The sequence below is a fragment of the Pagrus pagrus genome, assembly GCF_965226575.1.
Source record: "Pagrus pagrus genome assembly, chromosome: 18".
Taxonomy (NCBI): domain Eukaryota; kingdom Metazoa; phylum Chordata; class Actinopteri; order Spariformes; family Sparidae; genus Pagrus; species Pagrus pagrus.
The window spans coordinates 28,316,963-28,339,331 of record NC_140202.1 but is presented as its reverse complement, the minus strand read 5'-3'; the positions used below and the strand labels follow the sequence as shown (position 1 = coordinate 28,339,331).

Below are 22,369 nucleotides of genomic sequence, written 5' to 3'. Positions count from 1 at the left end.
GTGTGCGAGCGTTTGAGAGGTGGAAGTCTCTGGAAACGAATAAACCGCAGTGGGTTATGGGATGAGTAGTCCTTCACTCTTTAAATGATTATGCACACTGTCTTGTATCTTTGCCCTTTTGCCCGTTTTCAAACTTTTGTTGGCTTAAAACTCGTCAGAGGAGTGAAAGACGAGAAATTCACCTCAAAAAGTCAGCGGCCATTTTGGAGCAGGATAACGTCGTACGGACGACGCGGTGTTACAACCACATTTTAGGCGTCCACATACTTTTGGCCTCGTAGTGTATGTTTAATCAGCGATATTGTGAGATATTGAAGTTTCGTGTGTGTGAAGAGTAACACTCGACCTGAAGAGAGCACGCACACACACACACACACACACACACACACACACACACACACACACACACACACACACTATCATATAAATAACAGATCTAATGAAAAGGTCATGTGACGCTCCGACGAGACGCTGCGCAGCAACACAACAGTGAGCAGGTGTATGGAGCTCATTTACTCAGCTTTGACTCAGTGGTGCTTCGGATAGATTTTACTGTATTATTATCATGATTGCTTCATGCAGAGCATGACATTATGTTTCATGTCTTTGTTTGATAAATGTCAGAAAATAATGAACCGGATGTGGAGTGATTGCTCTGTGACTGCAGCTTCAATGGTCTCCATGTTTTAGATGATTAGCAGGTCTGCTAACACACAGACTGACTGACAACACGGAGCTGTCAGATGTTTGCAGCAGGACAATCATTTAAGTGATCCGTCAGTAAAACGCTCATTTATAATATCACTTCATGTATATGTGTTGTGAACGTCTCGTGTCAGGAAGTAAAGAGCCGTCAACATGTTTTCAACACGCAACAACTCAAACCGTTAGAAATGTGTCTGTTGACCAGCGTGGAAAGTAACTGAGTACATTTACTCAAATACTGTACTTTCGTGCAGTCTTTTCTTTCTGCGATGCTTTTATATATCTACCCCACTACATCTCAGAGGTAACTATACTTATTTACTTCAGCAGATTAGTAGTTGAGTAAAAGTCAGAGAAGTATCAGGATCAGTGTTTTTATCTGATTGATGACAAAATAAATTGATTTAAAAATGAGCTACTTTTGGAAATACTCAAGTACAAGTACCTCAAAACTGTACTTAGGTAAAGTACTTGAATAAATGTACTCAGTTACATTCCATCTGTGGAAAGTTCTTTGTGTAACTGAGATGATTACAAAACACTTCTGTATTTTAATTCATCATCATTTATCAGTGTTTGTAGCCTGGAGAGTAATTAAGTACATTTACTTGAGTACTTTAGTTCAAATTCAAGGTGCTTTCCTTGAGTATTTCCATTTTATGCAACTTTACGCTTCTACTCCATTACAAACTGGTCTTTCTACTCCACTACTTTTTCATCTTTCTTTTTTCTCCATTACATTTCCATTACCACATATTTTTAGTTACTAGTTACTTTACAGATTAACTTTGTGGCACCAGGTCACTGCTCACCCACTCAGGCCTGTTGCCATGGCAACGGACCACATGGGTCATAAGGTGGGGGTCAAACGGTCCCGTCGCTCTGTTTTTAAAGGACCAGTCTGTAGTTTTTATGATCATGTACACACACATACACACACACACACACACACACACACACACACACACACACACACACACACACACAGGAATGTAAAAAGAGAGAGAGAGAGAGAGAGAGAGAGAGCACTACTGTTGACCTCTCTCTCTCTCTCTCTCTCTCTCTCTCTTTCTTTTGTCTCTTTGAGTCAAGTTTTTGCCCTGAGTGCTGGATACATGATCCACACACACACACACACACACACACACACACACACACACGCTCAAGCTCAATCATGCACACACAACTTCTTCACTTTCTTGACTTTCTGCGACACACACCGATTTACTTTTATACTCACTTTTTTCCTCATTCACGCACACACGCACACACAAGTGCACACACAAGTGCACACACACACACACACACACACACACACACACACACACACACACACACACACACACACACACACACACACACATTCCTGGAGGACAAAGACAGAGGAGCGAGGTCTGTCAGAGTCAAATGTCAAACTGCTCTTAGCTTCTGTTTGCTAAACACTCCTCTGGTAATGACTTCAAATAGCATAGCAAAACATGTCTTCTGAGTGTGTGTGTGTGTGTGTGTGTGTGTTAGTGTAAGTGTGTGTGTGTGTGTGTGTGTGTTAGTGTAAGTGTAAGTGTGTGGAGACAAAGAGCAATTGGGCGGAAAAGAGGGAGAAAGAGAGAGATGAACTTTAAGCTCTTGAGAAATAAGTACTTCTAATTGGTTTGAATTGAAAAAAATAACATCAACAGAGAGAGAGAGTAAAAACAGACTCTGGTGAAAGTAGAAGTACTGATTCAGCTTCTTTACTCCAGTAAAAGTAATCGAGTACAGGCTCTGACATGTACTCAGAGTATCAGAGTAAAAAGTCTCCCTCTGAAGGACATTTGTGCTCAAAGCTAACTGAAGCTCACGTCATATTAATATAATTCAAAGACTATTAAAGTTAAAGGTAGAGTCAGTAGGATTTGTCCCAGCTGTTCCTGAACGCACCACAAAGATAGTTGATTGTTGAGTCTCATTCCCAGGACGTCAAATAGCCACATGTTGGGTTGGTAAAGCGTCCCGAGCAGCAACAAAGTGACAACACAACACTGGAAAACAGGACGAGACACCGACTGTTGTTGCTACATTTTGTAGCTGAGTATTGTTCTTTCTGGTTGTTTTTTGCGGTCTTACTGTGGTGTTGTTGTTGCTGGTTGTTGTTGTTGTTGTTGCTGGCTGTTGTTGCTGGTTGTTGTTGTGTTGCTGGCTGTTGTTGTTGCTGATTGTTGTTGTGTTGCTGGTTGTTGTTATGTTCCTGGCTGTTGTTGATGTAGTTGCTGGTTGTTGTTGTTGTTCCTGGTTGTTGTTGTTGTGGTGCTGGTTGTTGTTGTTGTGTTGCTGGCTGTTGTTGTTGCTGGTTGTTGTTGTTGTTGTTGTTGTTGTTGCTGATTGTTGTTGTTGTGTTGCTGGTTGTTGTTGATGTTGTTGCTGGTTGTTGTTGTTGTTGCTGATTGCTGTTGTTGTGTTGCTGGTTGTTGTTGTTGTGTTGCTGGCTGTTGTTGCTAGTTGTTGTTGTTGTGTTGCTGGCTGTTGTTGATGTTGTTGCTGGTTGTTGTGTTGCTGGTTGTTGTTGTTGTTGTGTTGCTGGCTGTTGTTGCTGGTTGTTGTTGTTGTTGTTGTTGTTGCTGGTTGTTGTGTTGCTGGTTGTTGTTGTCATTGTGTTGCTGGCTGTTGTTGTCGTTGTGTTGCTGGCTGTTGTTGGTGTTGTTGCTGGTTGTTGTGTTGCTGGTTGTTGTTGTTGTTGCTGGTTGTTGTGTTGCTGGTTGTTGTTGTTGCCGTGTTGCCGGTTGTGTGTCGGTGTCTTCTCCCCCTCCGCAGCAGAAATGTCAGCTGCACCTCCGCCTGTGTTTAAAAGCCGAACTCTCCATCAGGCGCGTTATCGATGGCGAGTCGGCGGCGTGGCCACACCCTCTGCGGTCGGCCGGCAGCACTCAGCGGAGAGAGAACGCCGCTGGCATTTTGTTTCCCTTCTATTTATTTCTGTCTGTATTTATTTCGTCCACACGGAGCTGCCGAGGTAAAAACATGCTGCGGCGCGTATGCAAATTCGGTTAGCTTCACATCAAGGCGTGACATTTCAGAAATGTGAAATAAATTGATATGGCCCAATTAGATTGAAACCGCCGTTGGCTCGCCGCCGTCCTCCTCCCCCTCCTTCGCCTCCTCCCTCCCCCGTCTCTCTCAGCCTCTCGCCTCGTCCCAAATTGCTTTGCATTTGCCTGCTCGCATTCAGAGCTCTTAATTATATGGTGTTGTGTGGCGGCATTTGGCTGGAACAGCGAGGAGCCGGCGAGAGCTGCTGCGTGGCGGTTAGCCTGCGCTGCTAGGACGCGGCTAAAAGCTTATCCCGGCGGGGGAGAGGATGGAGGACGGAGAGGAGGAAGCCGGCCGACTCGCAGCAGAACAAAGATGAAGCCTCCAGGCCTCAGCTGGCCAGAGGAGGACGAGGAGGCGCTCAGCAGGAGGACGGGACAATCACAACGTCAGAGCTGGGGACTGTTTGTCTCTGAGGACAGAACAAAAGATAATAACATGAAGAGGAAAGAAGAAGATTTACATGAAGTTTCTTCTGAAGAGGAGAAAATGTTTGAAAACAGGATGAAGTCAGAAAACAATGCAAACAAAATGTCCGCCAGCAGAGGAAGAGGATAAAAGAGGAAGAGGAGGAGGAGGAAGACGCAGGCATGAAACCTGCTGAGGTGTTTATTTAAACGTTTGTTTTCACTGATCTGAGACGTGACGTGGTTTTTATTAGTTAATGGAATAAAGTTTGTTTTTGTTTTATTTATTAAACTAAAATAAAATAAAAAACTTTCATCCCGTTTGTCTTCTTGTTTTATTTATTTTGAGCAATTATCATCAAAATACATTTTAAAAGTACATTTTTAAAAAATATGCCGACAACTAACGACCTGAGTGAGAAACAGAAACAAATGTGAAATAGCTCCGTTTGATGACGGACACAGAAAAGTCACAGAGGTCTGGTTTAGTAACGGTCACTGAGAATCATGGGTAATTTCAGCCTTCTGCTATTTAAACTGACAAAAAACTTTATTCATCAGAATCGAAAGCAGAAATATAAACATCAACATGTCGCGTCGTTGAATCAGCGAGGACACTGTGGAGAAATGTTGAGGATTTCATTCAATGAAAACATTATCACGCTAAAAAAGGAGCTAAAGAAGAAGAAAGATGTCCAGGAAGTGTGCCGGACTTTTAAACTAATTAAAGCTGTGAATCTTTTTTGTGTTTGTTTTGTCTTGTGCAGTTTATGACAGTATATGTTTAAAGTCCCTCTCTCCTTCGTTAAGATCAGGAGAGCCTCGCTCGCTTGGAGAGTTCCTTAAACAGCCCAGTTTCGAGGAGAGCTCACAAGACGAACCGTTAATAACTCTGAAAGAGCTTCTGGAGGCTCTTTTATTAAAATGAATTAATGTGACTGCAGAAAGAAGAAAAGAAAAGGTTATTTTTCCAACTCTTCACACTCCTCCATCCACTTCTTCATACAAACTAAAGCTAGCGATGCAGTTTAGCTTCTAACTCGTCTTAAAACATCTTTCATACGTTGTCGGGATCATTCGACCTTTGACGAGGTGACAGGAAGTCTTTGACTGATGATGGTGAGTTTGAGTGGTGCCTCTCAAATTACAGTTAACAGCAGTTGGTAGATTGTGCATTCACGATGGTGCATTCACTCGTAGTCAGAAATCACAGCTCTCAATTCATTATGGACTTTAAAACCATGAAATTACTCAATCAAATCAAACTGACATAAATTAAACTGGAGGCTATACAACTGATGCTAATCAATTATAATTATAAAAGTATTTAAAAATCTAATTTGTCTCATTTCTTAAGCACAGCGCTGGACAGACACATGTGCTTGCGTCCTTTGAGGTCGTTAACTGTTAGCAAGATGTCTCTGCTAGCTGCACATGAAAGGAAACAGCATCTATGTAGCATTACTATAGTGTTAGCTAACATTAGCAATGATGGTTGTAAAGCAGCTAACGCTAACTTTAGCTGAGTTCATTTTACAACATGTTCATAAGAAATGTTTCCTGAGCGAACTCAAACCCTGTGACACAGTTCCTTAAAGAACGTTGATGTAAACTTGGTAAAATAAAAGTTAAATATAAGAAAATTGTAAGAGAGTACTCTATCTGATAGATGCTAACATGCTAACACCAATAGAAAGGCTTATTTAGGAAACCATGTGATGACACAAACAGTTCAAACCATCAGAGAAACATCTCATTAACTGTGCTGCTGTAATAAAGTACTCGTGTGTTTACTGATCTGTTTCAGCCTCGATTTGTTTACATTTAGTCGAATGCTGTCCATCAAAATTAGCTGTTAGCACGTCCTGTTAGCAGTGAACCTGTGGATGTACAGACTCACTGGATCACTGAGATACTGAAGAAAACTTAAAATCATGAAGATTCTCAGTGGAGCTCTGCACTGTCTCCTGTCTGATATCTAAGTGGATTTATGGCCGTTTATTCTTTATAGAGATCACCTCTCCTCCGACTCTCCGGCGCCCCCTTGAGGAGACTTTTGTTTTTGTCTTGAGTCTTTATTCTGCTGCTTCATCTGGAGTTAAAACGACGTCCTGAACGACGATTTCAATCACTGACGAACACAGTGAAACTTTTATCCTCCACCTGTCCCTCTAATGTTCATCTCTTCTGAATGGGTTGAACTTCATCTATGACCTATGACCCCCCGTCACTCTAGAGATGCGTTTAAAAAGCTCTGACAGACCCAGTAGGTGAACCATCAGCTCACACACATTGATCCTGATCATAACGTCAGAAAGAAATCAGCATCTCTGCAGAAAAACAGCTCAGATAAACAAGAAAAAATCAAACGACAACAACAGCAACATCGACATCAGATGGGAAACACACACACACACACACACACACACACACACACACACACACTGAGCTGGTTTGTTGTTTGTGGCGGTCATGTTGAGGGAACACAGCGTCATTGATTTTCCTGATTCCCCGCTGTCGGCAGCAGATGTAACACACACACAAACATGCTTCTATAGGCAACAAACATCCATATCTACACATATACATTATGTACACACACTTACACACACGCACACACACACACACCTCTCTCTATCTCGACCTGCTGACAGCTGATTGGTGGATTAGACGAGGTGACTAAAAGCGGCGAGGTAATCTTCTCTCATTATTTCAATTACCAGGCTAAACGCAGCAATCAGCCGCATAATGACGGCTGCTGGGCGAGAGAGGGCGAGAGAGGCAGGGAGAGAGAGAGAGAGGGCGAGAGAGAGAGGCAGGGGGAGAGGGAGAGAGAGAGAGAGAGAGAGGGAGAGAGAGAGAGAGAGAGAGGGAGAGAGAGGCAGGGGAGAGGGAGAGAGAGAGAGGGGAAGGTAGCAGGAGACACAAAAAGACAGAAAATGGGAAAAATATTTGCATTGGTCTCGGAGAAAAATGCTCGATTGGAGGAAAGAGACAAAGAGAAAACAAGAGAGGGAGGGCGTGCGAGGTAGAGAGAGAAGGGAGGAGATGGAGAGAGAGAGAGAGACAAATATTTGTATTGATTTCAGAGAAAAAAAGACACATTTGCTCGGCAGGGAGAGAAACAACGAGAGAACAGAGAGCGGAAATCAATGGCAGCATTTGCATCGATTTCTTGGTGGGAATACACCTTTATTTAGAGAAAAATATACATGAGAGGAAAATACAGAGAAGAAGAAGTTTAAACACAGAGACGTACAGAGAGAAGAAGAAGATAAAACACAGAGACGTACAGAGAGAGAAGAAGATAAAACAGAGACGTACAGAGAGAAGAAGAAGATATTTGCATTGATTTCTGTAGGAGGAGAACAATGTTGTTTAGTGAAAGATGATTCAAAGAACAACAGAGAGGAGGAGGAGGAGAAGGAGAAGGAGGAGGAAGAAGAGGAGGAGGAGGAGGAGAAGGAGGAGGAGGAAGAGGAGGAGGAGGAGAAGAAGAAGCGGAGGAGTAGGAGCAGGAGTGGGATAAATAGGGGAAAGAGGAAGAGAAGGAGGAGGAGGAAGAGGAGGAGGAGGGAGACAGAGGGCCATGAGGATGAAGGTTGAACAGGGGATGAGGATGAGGATGAGGAGTGGAAGGAGGAGAAAGAAAATGAAAGGAGGAGGAGTTCGGGGAGGTGGTGGAGAGGAGGAAGATGAAGAAGATGACAAAAAAACAGGAGGAAGAGGAGGAGAAGATGAAGAGGAGGGATGGAGATGGAGGAAGATAATGTAGATGAAAGAAAGAGGACAAGGAGGAGGAGAAGATGAAGAGTGAGGAGGAGGAGGAGGAGGAAGAGGAGGAGAAGATGAAGAGGAGGGATGGAGGTGGAGGAAGATAATGTAGATGAAAGAAAGGACAAGGAGGAGGAGAAGATGAAGAGTGAGGAGGAGAGAGTTAAAACAAGTTAGATAAGGAGGACGGAGGAGGAAGAGGAGTGGAGAGGAAGAGGAGAAGAACAAACAGAACAAGATAAAAGTGAAACTTTCGCCACATTGCAGAAAGAGAATAATCAGATGGAAATGTCCCGTCTGTATTCTTCTCTTCTCTCGGCTGTCGGCGACTCTCTGCTTCTCATCCAGACACATTCAGTGTTTCATTCAAAGGCTCCATTCACAAAGTTCTGATTCTACATGACAGACTTCTGCTTAGTTACTTTCCTATTGTTGGCTGGAATGACTCAGACAGGAGGGACGAGGGGCCGACGCATCCTCATCAGAGCAGACGGGCCACATCTGGACCAGCCTGACAGGGTCCTCCTCTGGACCTGATCAGCTGGACCTGATCAGCTGGATCTGATCAACTGGATCTGATCAGCTGGATCTGATCAACTGGACCTGATCGACTGGACCTGATCAGCTGGATCTGATCAACTGGATCTGATCAACTGGATCTGATCAGCTGGACCTGATCAACTGGATCTGATCAAGTTCTGTTGGTTCGGTCCGTCTCTGTCGGTCACATATTCAAATGACATGAAAGAAAACATTTGTTGGCTCTGAGATATTCAGACGTGATCGGGGCAGAATTCAGAAAACAAGTAAAGAAACTAAAACCAGCTGTGAGGTCATCAGATCCTCTGGTGCAACCACGTTACTGCTGCCAAGCCAGAGACCACTGTTCACATCTGTGCTCCAACAGGGAAAGTGTGAAACCACCACGTATTTGAATGGACGACACATCAGGACATTTTCCAGCCGTGATTGTGGCAACACTGCCAGAAATACTGGAGGTTCAGTTGGTTTGTTGGTTAGTTGGTTGATTAGCTGTATGGTTGGTTGGTTTGTTGGTTGGTTGGTTGGTTGATTAGCTGTATGGTTGGTTGATTAGCTGTATGGTTGGTTGGTTTGTTGGTTGGTTGGTTGATTAGCTGTATGGTTGGTTGGTTTGTTGGTTGGTTGGTTGGTTGATTAGCTGTATGGTTGGTTGATTAGCTGTATGGTTGGTTGGTTTGTTGGTTGGTTGGTTGATTAGCTGTATGGTTGGTTGGTTTGTTGGTTGGTTGGTTGGTTGATTAGCTGTATGGTTGGTTGGTTTGTTGGTTGGTTGGTTGATTAGCTGTATGGTTGGTTAGTGTGTTGGTCTGTTTGCTGGTTGTGTATTTGTTTGGTTGGATCATTGGGGCATTTTTCCTCATTGTTGTTGATTTCTCAGAGAATATTGTTTGAATCATGATGAAGATAATCAGCCATATTTAGGTGGCTCGTATCTGTATGAGTATAAAACTGGACTGTTGGGCCTTGGCGGAGGTATACACTCTACTGAGTGCCATTTCAGTCATGTTCTAAGAATCAGGGGGAAGAAATGAAGGAAGAAGTTGAACCTGGAGCAGACCGTGGACGGTCTGAGTGTTTCTTACAGTCACCTGCTTTAATATACATTTCTAATTGGTTGAGATGAAGAGTTGGTGTTTTAATTAATGATGACGTCATCTCGTTGTGTCTTCTTCTTCTGCCGTGGTGTGAGGACGCCGACTGGAGAACAAACTCAACAAACCTCCTCACGTTTGCACATCAGTGGTGGATGGAAACATACATTCACATTTTATTTTGTAGAGTCTCTGACGATCCGTCTCTTCCTGTCTCTCTATCAGTGTGTTTGATTGACAGGGTGGACAGATGCTGCTCTATAAACAGGTAACCTGATCCACAGAGCCCATCTGGTCACAGCTCTGTTCAATTCACACTTCACACACACACACACACACACACACACACACACACACACACACACACACACACACACACACACACACATAGATATAAAAACATACACACCCACTCCAGTGACTCACACGTTGACACACACACATGTTGGGAGACATAAAAAGATTCTCTCACTCACACACACACACACACACACACACACACACACACACACACACACACACAGGCGTCTGCACACGGACAAATATGGACCAGCATCAAATAAATATGGAGAGGACACACACTGTGACTCATGCACACACAAACACACATGTGGGTGTGTGTGTGTGTGTTGTTGGCGCGATGTGAATCATGCGTCACCTGGGCAGGTCTGAACGCACACACACAGGCCGCAGGACGGAGGGCGTTGTGATGCTGCAGGATGTCAGACCTGTCCAGGTGACACTTCACACCAGAGTGAAAACTCAACGCCAACGTGGACGAGTGTGGCCGCCGTGTCACAGAGCGACAGGATGAGCAGGCCGCCCGGCGCCACAACAAAATGACGGTCGACAAGACGAAACACCTTTTCAAAACGGTCAACGTGGAACCAGCTCAAGAGAAGCAATTTGTCCAAGTTCATTAAAACTCAACTCATATAACCACCGAGAACATCTTCACCCACTGATGTCCATCCACAGCTGGTCACTGTTCCTTTAGTCTTCACAGAGACCTGTCTCCACCACGTCTTTACAGAGACCTGTCTCCACCACGTCTTCACAGAGATCTGTCTCCACCACATCTTTACAGAGACCTGTCTCCACCACGTCTTCACAGAGACCTGTCTCCATCACATCTTTACACAGACCTGTCTCCACCACATCTGTACACAGACCTGTCTCCATCACATCTTTACACAGACCTGTCTCCACCACATCTGTACAGAGACCTGTCTCCACCACATCTTTACAGAGACCTGTCTCCACCACATCTTTACAGAGACCTGTCTCCACCACGTCTTCACAGAGACCTGTCTCCATCACATCTTTACACAGACCTGTCTCCACCACATCTGTACACAGACCTGTCTCCACCACATCTGTACAGAGACCTGTCTCCATCACATCTTTACAGAGACCTGTCTCCACCACATCTTTACAGAGACCTGTCTCCACCACGTCTTCACAGAGACCTGTCTCCACCACGTCTTCACAGAGGTCTGTCTCCACCACGTCTTCACAGAGACCTGTCTCCATCACATCTTTACAGAGACCTGTCTCCACCACGTCTTCACAGAGACCTGTCTCCATCACATCTTTACACAGACCTGTCTCCACCACATCTGTACACAGACCTGTCTCCACCACATCTGTACACAGACCTGTCTCCATCACATCTTTACAGAGACCTGTCTCCACCACATCTTTACAGAGACCTGTCTCCACCACGTCTTCACAGAGGTCTGTCTCCACCACGTCTTCACAGAGGTCTGTCTGCACCACGTCTTCACAGAGATCTGTCTCCACCACGTCTTCACAGAGATCTGTCTCCACCACGTCTCATGAAATCATTAAACATTTATTTGCAAAGACTATTGAAACATGGTTTTCACTGGACAGGAAGTGTTTTAAAAACTGTAATCTGAAAAGCAACTAGTAACCAAAGCTGTCAGACGAATGAAGTTTAATAAAAGTATAATATCTGCAGCTTTTTGAATGTGATGTGTTCTATCTTGAGTGATCTGACAGAGCTGGAAACAAAAACCTCTGTGCGTGTTTCATTCATACGTCCGCTGTGTTTACGTGTTTGATCCATTTGTCTTCAGTGTTGGTGATATCAGAGGGAGTCTTCCTCTCACACACACACTCCTGTCTGATGGAAGGCAAGCTGAGACTAATGGCTACCCAGGATGCATTGTGGCACTCGTACGCACAACAAGCCGAGACTCATCCTCCTTCCTGTTGTTGCCACGGTAACCACAGTTTGAGAGAAGACACGCAACACCTGCACGGCTGATGGTGGCGTGTTTCTGCATCTCTGCTCTTCCTCACCTTCTGCCAAACACCAGCCTGCTCCACATCAGATCATATGTGGTTACATTCATGCGTGTTCTCTTCAGGGCGGCTTCAGTGCAACACACAGTCCATCGAACATCAGCTGACAGAGAGGAAAACATCCTAACATCCAGAGAAAGTCCGGACTCCTTTAAAAATTGGGCAATTTAGTAAGTTGTTGAGTTTTAGGAGAAACTTGATGAACTTTGTGAAACGCCGTCTCTGACAGTAAAAAACATGGTGTCTGTTTGTCCCAGTGATGGACGGGTTCATTTGCATAAAGAGCAGGAAGGGACATCTGATCACAAATGGTCTGTGGTTAGTTCACATGACTTCTCCCAGCATGCTTTGCTGTTTCGCTGCATCATATTATTATACCATGAAGTTCTCACTCGGTCCGGAGCTCCTTCTTTATCTGAATCATCGCCGCCTCTTTGCTAAAATTTCACAAACTGACTGTCTGCAGCCTTTTATATGTAAAATGCTAACCGCTACTCGCTAATTACTGACTCTTCAGCCCTTTCCACATTGCCCTCTGTAAGCTAATGGCTAAGTGTTACCACGTCTCCAGTCATACAGTAAGCTACCTCCACAAGCTAACAGTTAACAGCTAACCAGTAATTATGAACAGCACCTCCTGCTTCACCCTGAAGGACTTATCATGTTGTTTAGCCATTAGCATATGCTAGCACGCTGCCCTAGCATGGCGCCGAGCTCGCCCTGTGGCGCGCTGGCATTTCAAAGCGGTAATTATCACAAACTGGTTGGCAAATGCTACTTAGCCTCGGCCAGGGGTCAGAGGAATTATGGGAGAATGAGTCCTGAGAGTCAGGCGGGGGCGTGGCCGGGTGGCAGCGGAGTGCTTTGTTTTGGATAATGATAGATTTTAGCTGCAGGTCACTTCACCGCTCTCTCACCTCTTCACTCTCACTCACTCTGCTCATTTCCTCTCTCCTTCCTTTCCTGCTTCCTTCCCTCATCGTTTCCTTCCCTCCTCTACCCCCTCCATCCCTCCTCTTCCTCCTGTCCTCCCCTCCGTCCTCCCTCCCTCTCTCGTCCTCCTTCATTCCTTGTTTACAACAAACATTTCCAGTAAACATAATAACAGAGGGCACCAACCTGTTGCTAGGCGACAATTACAGGAACAACAGCGATGCAGGGCAGAGACGCCGGATGACTGAGTGTGTGTTTGTGTGTGTTTGTGTGTGTTTGTGTGTGTGATGATCACCTCGCAGTAAAAGCAGGCGAGCAGCAAACAAACAAACAAAGAAGAAACAAACGTCGACTCTCATCAGGCTTCTTCCTCCTGTTGTGATCTGTGAAGTAGACTGAGCGGAGGTTCACAAACTGTAAAGCTCAGTGTGAACAACGATCAGCTGGTGTTCATCTGAGGCGATTCTGACACTGAAAACACGAGTTTCTCCTGATAAACCTGAGAGAAACACCGGCTTTTCAAAGTAAAAAGTCTCCCTCTCTGTTCACGTCTTTTACGTCTTTGTCTTGTCTCGCTGCGTCTGCCGTGCGTGATGTGCTCTGATAGGTCGACATCAGTCTCGTGATGTTGGGAAGGCGGCGTGCGATGACGCCAAATATCAATAATCCATAATTCACCTCAAATGCATCAAACTAAAGTAACGAGGCTGTTTGAAGCTGTGAGGAGGAGAAAGTTCAGGTGTTGTGTTCAGGTGTTTGTGTTCAGGTGTAGAGAGGAGAGGTCACAGAGATACTCAGGTAAACTCTGCTGAAGGATGACAGACGAGAGCAGGACAGTAGATCCACAGTGGAGGAATTTTAACCCTTTTTACACTCTTAAATCTCAGAGGTCAGAAGTCGAGCACTTTAACTTTAAAGCCGACGAGCTGCAGCTGGAACATATTTGATCACATGATAAACAAACAACGTGAAAAACAAATAAATAAAGTATTAATGTTGAGCAGTGAGGAGCTGAACGTCAGCAGGAGAAACACATGAAGACCAAGAAAAAGGTTTTCACAGCATCTGGTTAGACTGACGCTGATGGCAGAGGTCAAAGGTCAGAGAGGCTGCTTCTTAACTTACACAGGCCACACACACACACACACACACACACACACACACACACACACACACACACACACAACCATATAGAAGGTGTACTATCAATTTACATGAGGGAGATTTTTAAGGATCACTGAACGACTTGCTCTCACACTTACACTTCACACACACACACACACACACTCATACACACACACTTCCTCTGGATGAAGACTGAAGCTGTCAACATGCACACACACACACACACACACACACACACACACACACACACACACACACACACACACACACACACACACACACACATTCCTTCAGCTGCTGGTAGATTGAGTTGAAACCTCTCAGCTTCCAGATGGCACATTTCAGCTCAACATAATGTTTTTTCTCCAACCTTTATTCGTCTCGTGGAGCATCGACAGACTCCAGTTTCACCTCATTCATCAAGTGATTTATGAGTCTTTGTCTTTACACCAAATCCAATAATGCAGAAATCATCCTGCAGATGAGCTGTAACTGCCCCATCAGCTGGAAAACACAACCAGTCCACCTCATATAGTCTGACGTGGTTCACATTTAATAACAACGTCACTGAGAACATTTAACTCATGTTTGTCTGAGGAAATATTCAGCCGCCTGGCAAAAATATAATTTTATGACCTCAACATCTCCCTGCCTGAGAGAAACAGGCTCATTAAACTCATTATACTTATTTATTTCCTTATTTACACAAACATCGTGCACAGAAAATAGTCAAAAACAAGTGCTGAGGTGGAAAAACAGCCATAAAACTACATAAACCTGCATCATTTCCAAGTCTAAGGCTTTAAAAGCTGATGTAAACTTTATATTACTGGATTTGAAAGCTCATTGGTTACATGATGCATCAATCATCTGGAGGCTGGTGGCTCAGGAGGGAGGAAGAAGAGAGATGGCTCATAGGTCTATACGATCACTCATTGGCGGTTGCAGGATCTAGGGCGGGCATATACGATCATATCTGCTCAAATGAGCTGTCAATCAAACAGCTGCGGCATACAGGGATGATGGCGTCTGCTGTTTCAAAGACAAACGTATGAAGAAGCAGTTCAGTTCTCCATTTAAACCCTTTGACTGTCACCAGACGTAAACACGTCTCATGATGTGAGATTTAATACGAAGCCTCTAGCTGAGGTTTGGATGAACGTCTCAGATTATTGACAGCAACAAACCAACACAAACACTAAACTACTCTGAGGCCAACATGATGTAAGGAGGCCTCTCTCTCTCTCTCTCCTGCATGTGATCCACTCTCTGTAATAGACTCTCGACCATCAGTTTGGACTAAATAGTGAATATTGTGTGTGATGAACTGCGTGGATCGATGCCGCTGATGCCTTCTCTTCCTTTAATGACTCTGGAAGACATTTATTAAAGCGAGCGGGCAGGAAATCGATCCTAACCAGACTGCAACCACATTACTGCCTCACCCACGTGTGTGTGTGTGTGTGTGTGTGTGTGTGTGTGTGTGCGCACTGACCAACTCACAAATATGAACTGAACAGGCTTCAGTGGATCTGCAGTGCTACATTATCTGCTGCTCCGTTCAATGTCAAAGAAAAGGTGGGAGTTTTATTTTTTGTTGTTGCATAAAACAAAGTGGACGACAGGTTTCAACATTAGTAAGTGTGAAACCACTGGGCAGTGTTAACGAGACGTCAGGACACTTCCAGCCTGTTTGTGGTGACAAAAGCAGACGTTTGTTCAGACACCACAACCTTTTTTTAAGCAATTTTTTTATCACGACAAGATCAGATATTTTAGACTTCAGGACATTTCCAGTCATGTTTGTGCCAACAAAACAAAATGTTTGAGACGAGATGTTGGGATATTTTTCATGACGTTATTTTCTTGACAAGATGAGATATCTCAGACGAGATGTAGAGCTCTGATGTTCTTACTGTGTTTGGGAGCTTAGCTAACAGTTTCCCTTTGCTTCCAGTCTTTGTGCTAAGCTAGGCTAAAACTATTCTGACTCTAAAAGTTCAGAACATCTTCAGTTCTGATCACTGTTCCCGTCAAGTGATCGATAATCCCACATCTCCTGAACGCAGCACAATGTAGACAAAAGAGGACATGCCAGAGCGTGTGTGTGTGTGTGTGTGTGTGTGTGTGTGTGTGTGTGTGAAGACAGAGACACTTTGCTCTGCAGTAAACACTCATCTCTTATTAACACACCACATCTCTAAAACATGAAGCTCAGGCCGGCGGCGGAGGATCTGTCGTCGATCCACATCAGACTGCGAGGGAAATATTTAACACACACTCTGACCTGCACACACACACACACACACACACACACACACACACACACACACACACACACACACACACACACACACTCACACACACACCTCATGAATGTGTGTGTGTGTGTGTGTGGTCAGGGGAGGGTAATATCTGCTGACTGATGGCGGTGACGACAGGAAGGTCCTGAAGCAGCCATCAACTAACCCGACTGTAAACAGAGAGGGTGTGTGTGTGTGTGTGTGTGTGTGTGTGTGTGCATTGATTAATTGATTGATTATTATCATGTTATGATGTCAGGTTGTCGTGGTGACGAGCCACAGCTGTTACGAGAGGGTGTGTGTGAGTTTGTTGTGGTAGAGTGAGGTTTAAAGTGTGTGTGTGTGTGTGTGTGTGTGTGTGTGTGTAGAGAGAGAGAGAGTGGTCGAGTGAGCTTGTGTCCTGTTTGTTTGTTTGTCGTGGTGTGTTTGCAGTCACTGAGGAAACAGGGTAAATCAGAGCGCTCGTCTCCAGACGGACTCAAACAAAGAGTCAAAACGTTAACATGTTTTACACGCACACACACACACACACACACACGCACGCACGCACGCACGCACGCACGCACACACACACACACACACACACACACACACACACACACACACACACACACACACACACACACACACACACACCTTCCCATCATGCATTTCCCTCTCTCTTTCAGTCTAAACTGGATTTGTTCTGCATCTTCAGTCACCTGAGACACAAGATATCTGCTGTGTGTGTGTGTGTGTGTGTGTGTGTGTGTGTGTGTGTGTGTGTGTGTTTGGAGGAAATCTGATTGCCGTTATGGATTTTTTTAAATCGCTCTTGAGGTTTTCAGGAAAATCTGTCAACTTGTGTTTTTGCACTTCTGTGGTCACACACACACACACACACACACACACACACACACACACACACACACACACACACACACACACACACACACAGAAGTGATGATGTCTTGTTTGTGTGATTCAGTCAGACACACACACAGACATCGTCTCTCTGCAGACAGATTGTTCAGATAACACATTAATTCAGTGTATTTCCTAAAATGCTGAATTATCCCTTTAATTGACATTTTTTAAATCACAGTGAGATGTTACAGATTGATGTCAGCACGTAACAGAAAGACAATAAACTGCATTATCATCCAACCAGACACCGTATTGGACGGTGGAGGTGACGAACAAGATACTTACAACTGTACTCTGAACTAATGTGGAAGTACTCGAGTAAAATACCCCAAAGTTGTACAGTACTGGAGTACTTTAGATGTTAAGGCAGAGCTCTTAACTGAGTTAAACTTCACCTTCATATGCAAGTGAAATAAAAACACGAGTTGACTTTTATTTTGAAGTTGACTAGTCACAGGAAATGCAGTGTGTTCAGTTTGCACTGCAGCAGGTCAGACTTTAATAAGTGTTTATTCAGTCTGAGGGAGAAGTGAAGAAGAACATCTCCAACTTCTCATCAGGTGACGACTCTTCTCCCTCATTAACATCATCTGGTTTCCTGTGGTGAGTTGAAATCCAAACAGGTTCGTTTGCTTTTCGCTTTGACAACAAATCCTGGTCATCGTCGTGTCAGCCGGCCCTCCACATGACCCCTGTGACCCTGCTGCTGCAGGAGACAGAGCAGTTTGGTCTTTGTCCACCTGTAATACATTAAAAAATAATCTTTTAAAGATGAAATTATCAGAAGAAATGTTGGCAGCATACGTTTGTGTAGATCCTGAAACAGCTTGTGTCTCCTCTGCAGAGCTGACCTCTGACCTCTGACCTCCGTACAGTTTGTTTCTTGTAACGTTGATCTGTGAGCGACGGCAGCTTGTTTTACAGCTGACCTCAGTGTGAGTCACAGACAGACCATGAAGTAAAACAAACATTTTAATGACGTGAGGGCGGGAGAGCAACTTCCTGATGAGGACGGGGGGAAGAAGAAGAAGAAGAAGAAGAAGAAGAAGAAGAAGAAGAAGAAGAAGAAGAAGAAGAGGAGGAGGAGATAAAGAGGAAAAGCGAGGACGGAGGAGGATGTAAAGCGAGCTGTAACGTGAGAGACAGAGGTGCGAGTTAATGTGTCCATCTCTCTGAGTGTGTGTGCAGTCTATTTATCCACCACAGTGTGTGTGTGTGTGTGTGTGTGTGTGTGTGTGTGTGTGTGTGTGTGTGCGTAAGGCGATTACAGATCTGGAAGCTTTGGTTACATTCCCCTCTCTCATCCTGCCATCCTGCCCGACCAAACGGCGGTGGGTTTGATGGTTTTAGTGCCTCTCCGCTCGATGCAAATCTCATCACCAGTTTTTAGACACGAACGCTGGGAAGCGACAAACAGAAACCGGAGAGAGGCCGCATTAACGCCGCCGCGGCTCCTTCAAGAAAAGAAAAAGGAAACCAGAGGCTGAAAATATGGCGTCGGGTTTCAGCCGTTTGGAAAATATCCTCAATTTGATAAAAAATTTATAATGTGACTTTTAGAGCAGCTCTGGTTTCCTGGAGGCTGCTGCTGCACATTACACAGCTCCTTTAATGTGGTTAACACACTGAAACACACCACGCTGCCCTGCACTCTGTGTGTGTGTGTGTGTGTTAATGCAATATGAGTCTACGTGTGTGTGTGTGTGTGTGTGTGTGTGCATGCAGTGGGGTAAAAAGTCAGTACGTTCACAATTCGAGTGGTTTTAAAGGAATAGTTCAACATTTGGGGAGATAACATCCTGTTCAACATGAAGCTACAACCAGCAGTGGGTTAGCTTAGCTTAGCTTTGCTTAGCTTAGCATAAAGACTGGGATCAGGGGGAACACCTAGCCTGGCTCCTCCAAAGTCCTCCTCCAAAATCTTCCAAATCTCAGAAGTTATTCCAGTGACTGTTACTTCATAGTTTTTTGCTGAACTGTTAAATTAAACACAAAAGAAGCTCGGTTTGACTTTTCGAACACGTTGGATGACTCGATCAATAATATCGTCATCAGACGCTAATAAAACCTCAGCTTTTCTCGCAGATTTAACTAAACACTCGACTTGACTCGACTTGAGGCTTCAGTCACACGTCTGACAGTAATGTTATGTGGTGGTGCTGAAATGTAACTAAGTATATTTACTCACATACTGTACTTAGTCAGTACAAATCTGAGCTGCTTTTATTTGCATTTTCCACTTCTTTCTACTCCACTACATTTGTCTGCAGCTTTAGTTACTAGTTACTTTTCATACTGTCCATAATTACATTTTCTCTAAAACCCCAGCAACACGTTTGTATCTGATATGAGGCCGTTTGTCTTCTTTTGAATGTATTTTGTGATTTATGCTCGATCCCAAAATCATCAACTTTGTCATCACACATCTGAAACTAAACTGACTCTTCTTCTTCTTCTTCTCCTCCTTCTTCTTCTCCTTCTCCTTCTTCTTCTTCTTCTCCTTCTTCTTCTTCTTCTTCTTCTTCTCCTTCTTCTTCTTCTTCTTCTTCTTCTCCTCTCACCATCGTTGCCTCTCATCTGTCCATCCTCATCTTCACAGTCATTTATCTTGTCCGTCCTCTCCTGATTCACTTTCATTAATTTTTCCTCCCTCTCCTCCCTCGTCTCCCTCGTCTCCCTCCTCCCCTCCCTCCCTCGCTCAGTGTTTATGTTTCACTTCATATCGAGTTGTTCCTCTGCTGGTATCAATATTGTTCGCTGCCTCCGAATCAATAAGCAGGAATAAAAACTTTACCGACCCAATCAATTACGCCCACTTCATTTTCATAACTCGACTCCATCGTCCTCGTCGCCGCGACAACAGGCTGATGAGCCGGATGCTCTCCTGGGACGCTGCTCCTCCTCCTCCTCCTCCCTCCCCCCCTCCTCCTCCTCCTTCCTCCCTCCTCCTCCTTCCTCCCTCCTCCCCCCTCCTCCCCCTCCAGCGTTGCATTAAGTCCAGAATTGTTAACGAGGTATCGGATTCTGCGATGATGGACGCTACAACGAGACACTTTGAGGAAAATCTGAGGCCGGATCGGTTTACGTCTAAAACGACGGGATGAGATCAATAACAATATTTTCCCTGGAAAACAGCCGCCTCTTCCCCTCCATAAGCACAATCTCCTCCCCCTCCCTCCCCCCTCCTCTCTAAAAGCCCCTCCACATTCATATTTAATGGCGGGGGGGTTAGCAGGGTTAGCAGGTTGCCCGGTTAGCGGCGGCGGCGGAGGGCTAATACGCCGACAGCTGTGCCGTGAGCCCGGGCGAAGACGCTGTTTGGGTCCACCGGGGGAGGAGGAGGGGAGGCTGGGAGGAGGGGGGAGGTCAGTGTCAACGGCTAATTGGTTCCTTGGCAGTGACACTCGATCCGTTTGATCCAATCAGAGGAGGCTGAGACAGGATGGAGACACGGAGTTTGAGGGTTTGATGAAGTAACAGAAACACGTCGTAATGTGATGAAATCCAAACTGCAGCCTCAGAAACGACCGCAGAGTTCAATCAGCTCCTCCACGACGCGCGAAGTCAATATCACATCTTCATAACGTTAATATGATGTCATCTGACTCACACCGAACAGAACAAGTTCCTTCGGCCACGATTCTGATTCTCTGCTTTTATAAAAACGCTTTGTTTTAGTTTGTTTTTGTCTTTGCACGGCGGGTTTCAGCTTCTTCTGCCTAAAAGATGATCAAGGAAAAAAAATGTCCTCCTGGTTTCGAGCCTCTAAGTTTGAGTGAAGCGAAGTTTTAAAGTTGCAGAATAAAATATTTAAACATCAGAGTCGAGTCGAAGCAGCGACGCATGAAACGTCCTGAAGATCAGAGACTTCAAGAGACTCTTGAGTCTGTCAGCCACTCGACCCGAACTCAAGTACTGATGAAGAGGGGTCACACACACACACACACACACACACACACACACACACACACTCACACACACACACACTCACACTCACAGCAGGGTTTAACCTCTGCTGCCGTATTTCGTCTGCAGGGTCGAGAGGGAGATTAACCCTCTGATGCTGTGGTGACATCATCACTTCCTGTCGGTCAGCTGACCTCACACTTCACATTAGCGGAGGAGACAAGACGACGGATCCTCAAAAGAACACAGACAACAAAAGTTTGACCTGCAGACGACCTGAAGCTTCTCACCCTGAATGAGATGTTTAACCTCAGAGATTCAAAAACACGGCCACATTCAGGAGCTCCTGAACGCACCACCCAGAACTCAGTTCAGCTATATGTTAATCTGACTTTACTAAAATAAACTACAGACTAAATTCAGTTCAGCCGAGTCTAAACTACAGACTTCAGTCAGACTAAACTAAACTAATCTAAACTAAACTAAACTAATGCAAACTCCAACTTCAGAAGTTCAATATAAAGTCAACTCACCACAAACTAAACCTAAACTCAACAGACTGAAGTTAACTCAGTTAGATAAGTTAAACTGACCAACTAAACTAAAACTGACTTAACTCAACTCAAACTGAGTTAAACAGCTGAAATAATCGTTGATCTGTGTGAATAATTCAACCAAACACACCTGCAGCCTTCGCAGCTCCGCCCACACAGCCTGATTGACAGGTGAGTTCTGAAACAGGAAGTGAAGGAGGACCTTCTCGTCTGAGACACAAAATGGCTTCCTGCTGCAGAGACGCTGTCAGCAATTAGAGCGAGTTTAACACGTCTTTGTCCCGCGGCAAATTACTGATCACGGTGCGATTAATTTACCAAGCGTGTGTGTGTGTGTGTGTGTGTGTGTGTGTCCTGCTGAGTTACAGTCAGATCAAACTGGGAATCATATCTCATTAAATCTGTCTCTCATCTCGTCTGTCTCCGTCTTTGTCTCTCATCCATCTCTTCACTATCGTTCACCAGCTCCTCCCGGGGATCCCGAGGTGTTCCCAGCCCAGATGACATCATACAACAGGATCCAAAGATGGCGCCTAGTCCGTCCAATAAGAAACTGTTGATAATTGTGTTAATTAAATTAAAAGTTATTGTGTGATTTAAGCTAAAAGACACATTTTTACTGCTCGAGCCCGAGATGATCTACTGATGTGTAAAATGTAAAAGAGCAAGTGAACGTGATGAGTGAGACGCCATTTTGACTTCACCCTCCCGCCCTCCACTCACAC

The 22,369-nt window shown here is 44.7% G+C and overlaps 1 long non-coding RNA gene across 2 annotated transcripts in view; it reads right to left on the bottom strand.

Moving 5' to 3' along the window:
- Positions 1 to 17,362: 17,362 nt before the first annotated feature.
- LOC311274437 overlaps positions 17,363 to 22,369 on the bottom strand; it is a 47,786-nt gene continuing 42,779 nt past the window's right edge. For both annotated transcript variants that reach the window (XR_014624763.1, XR_014624764.1), the window contains exon 4: positions 17,363 to 17,924. This is a non-coding gene — a long non-coding RNA (uncharacterized lncRNA). The remainder of the gene's footprint in view (positions 17,925 to 22,369) is intronic.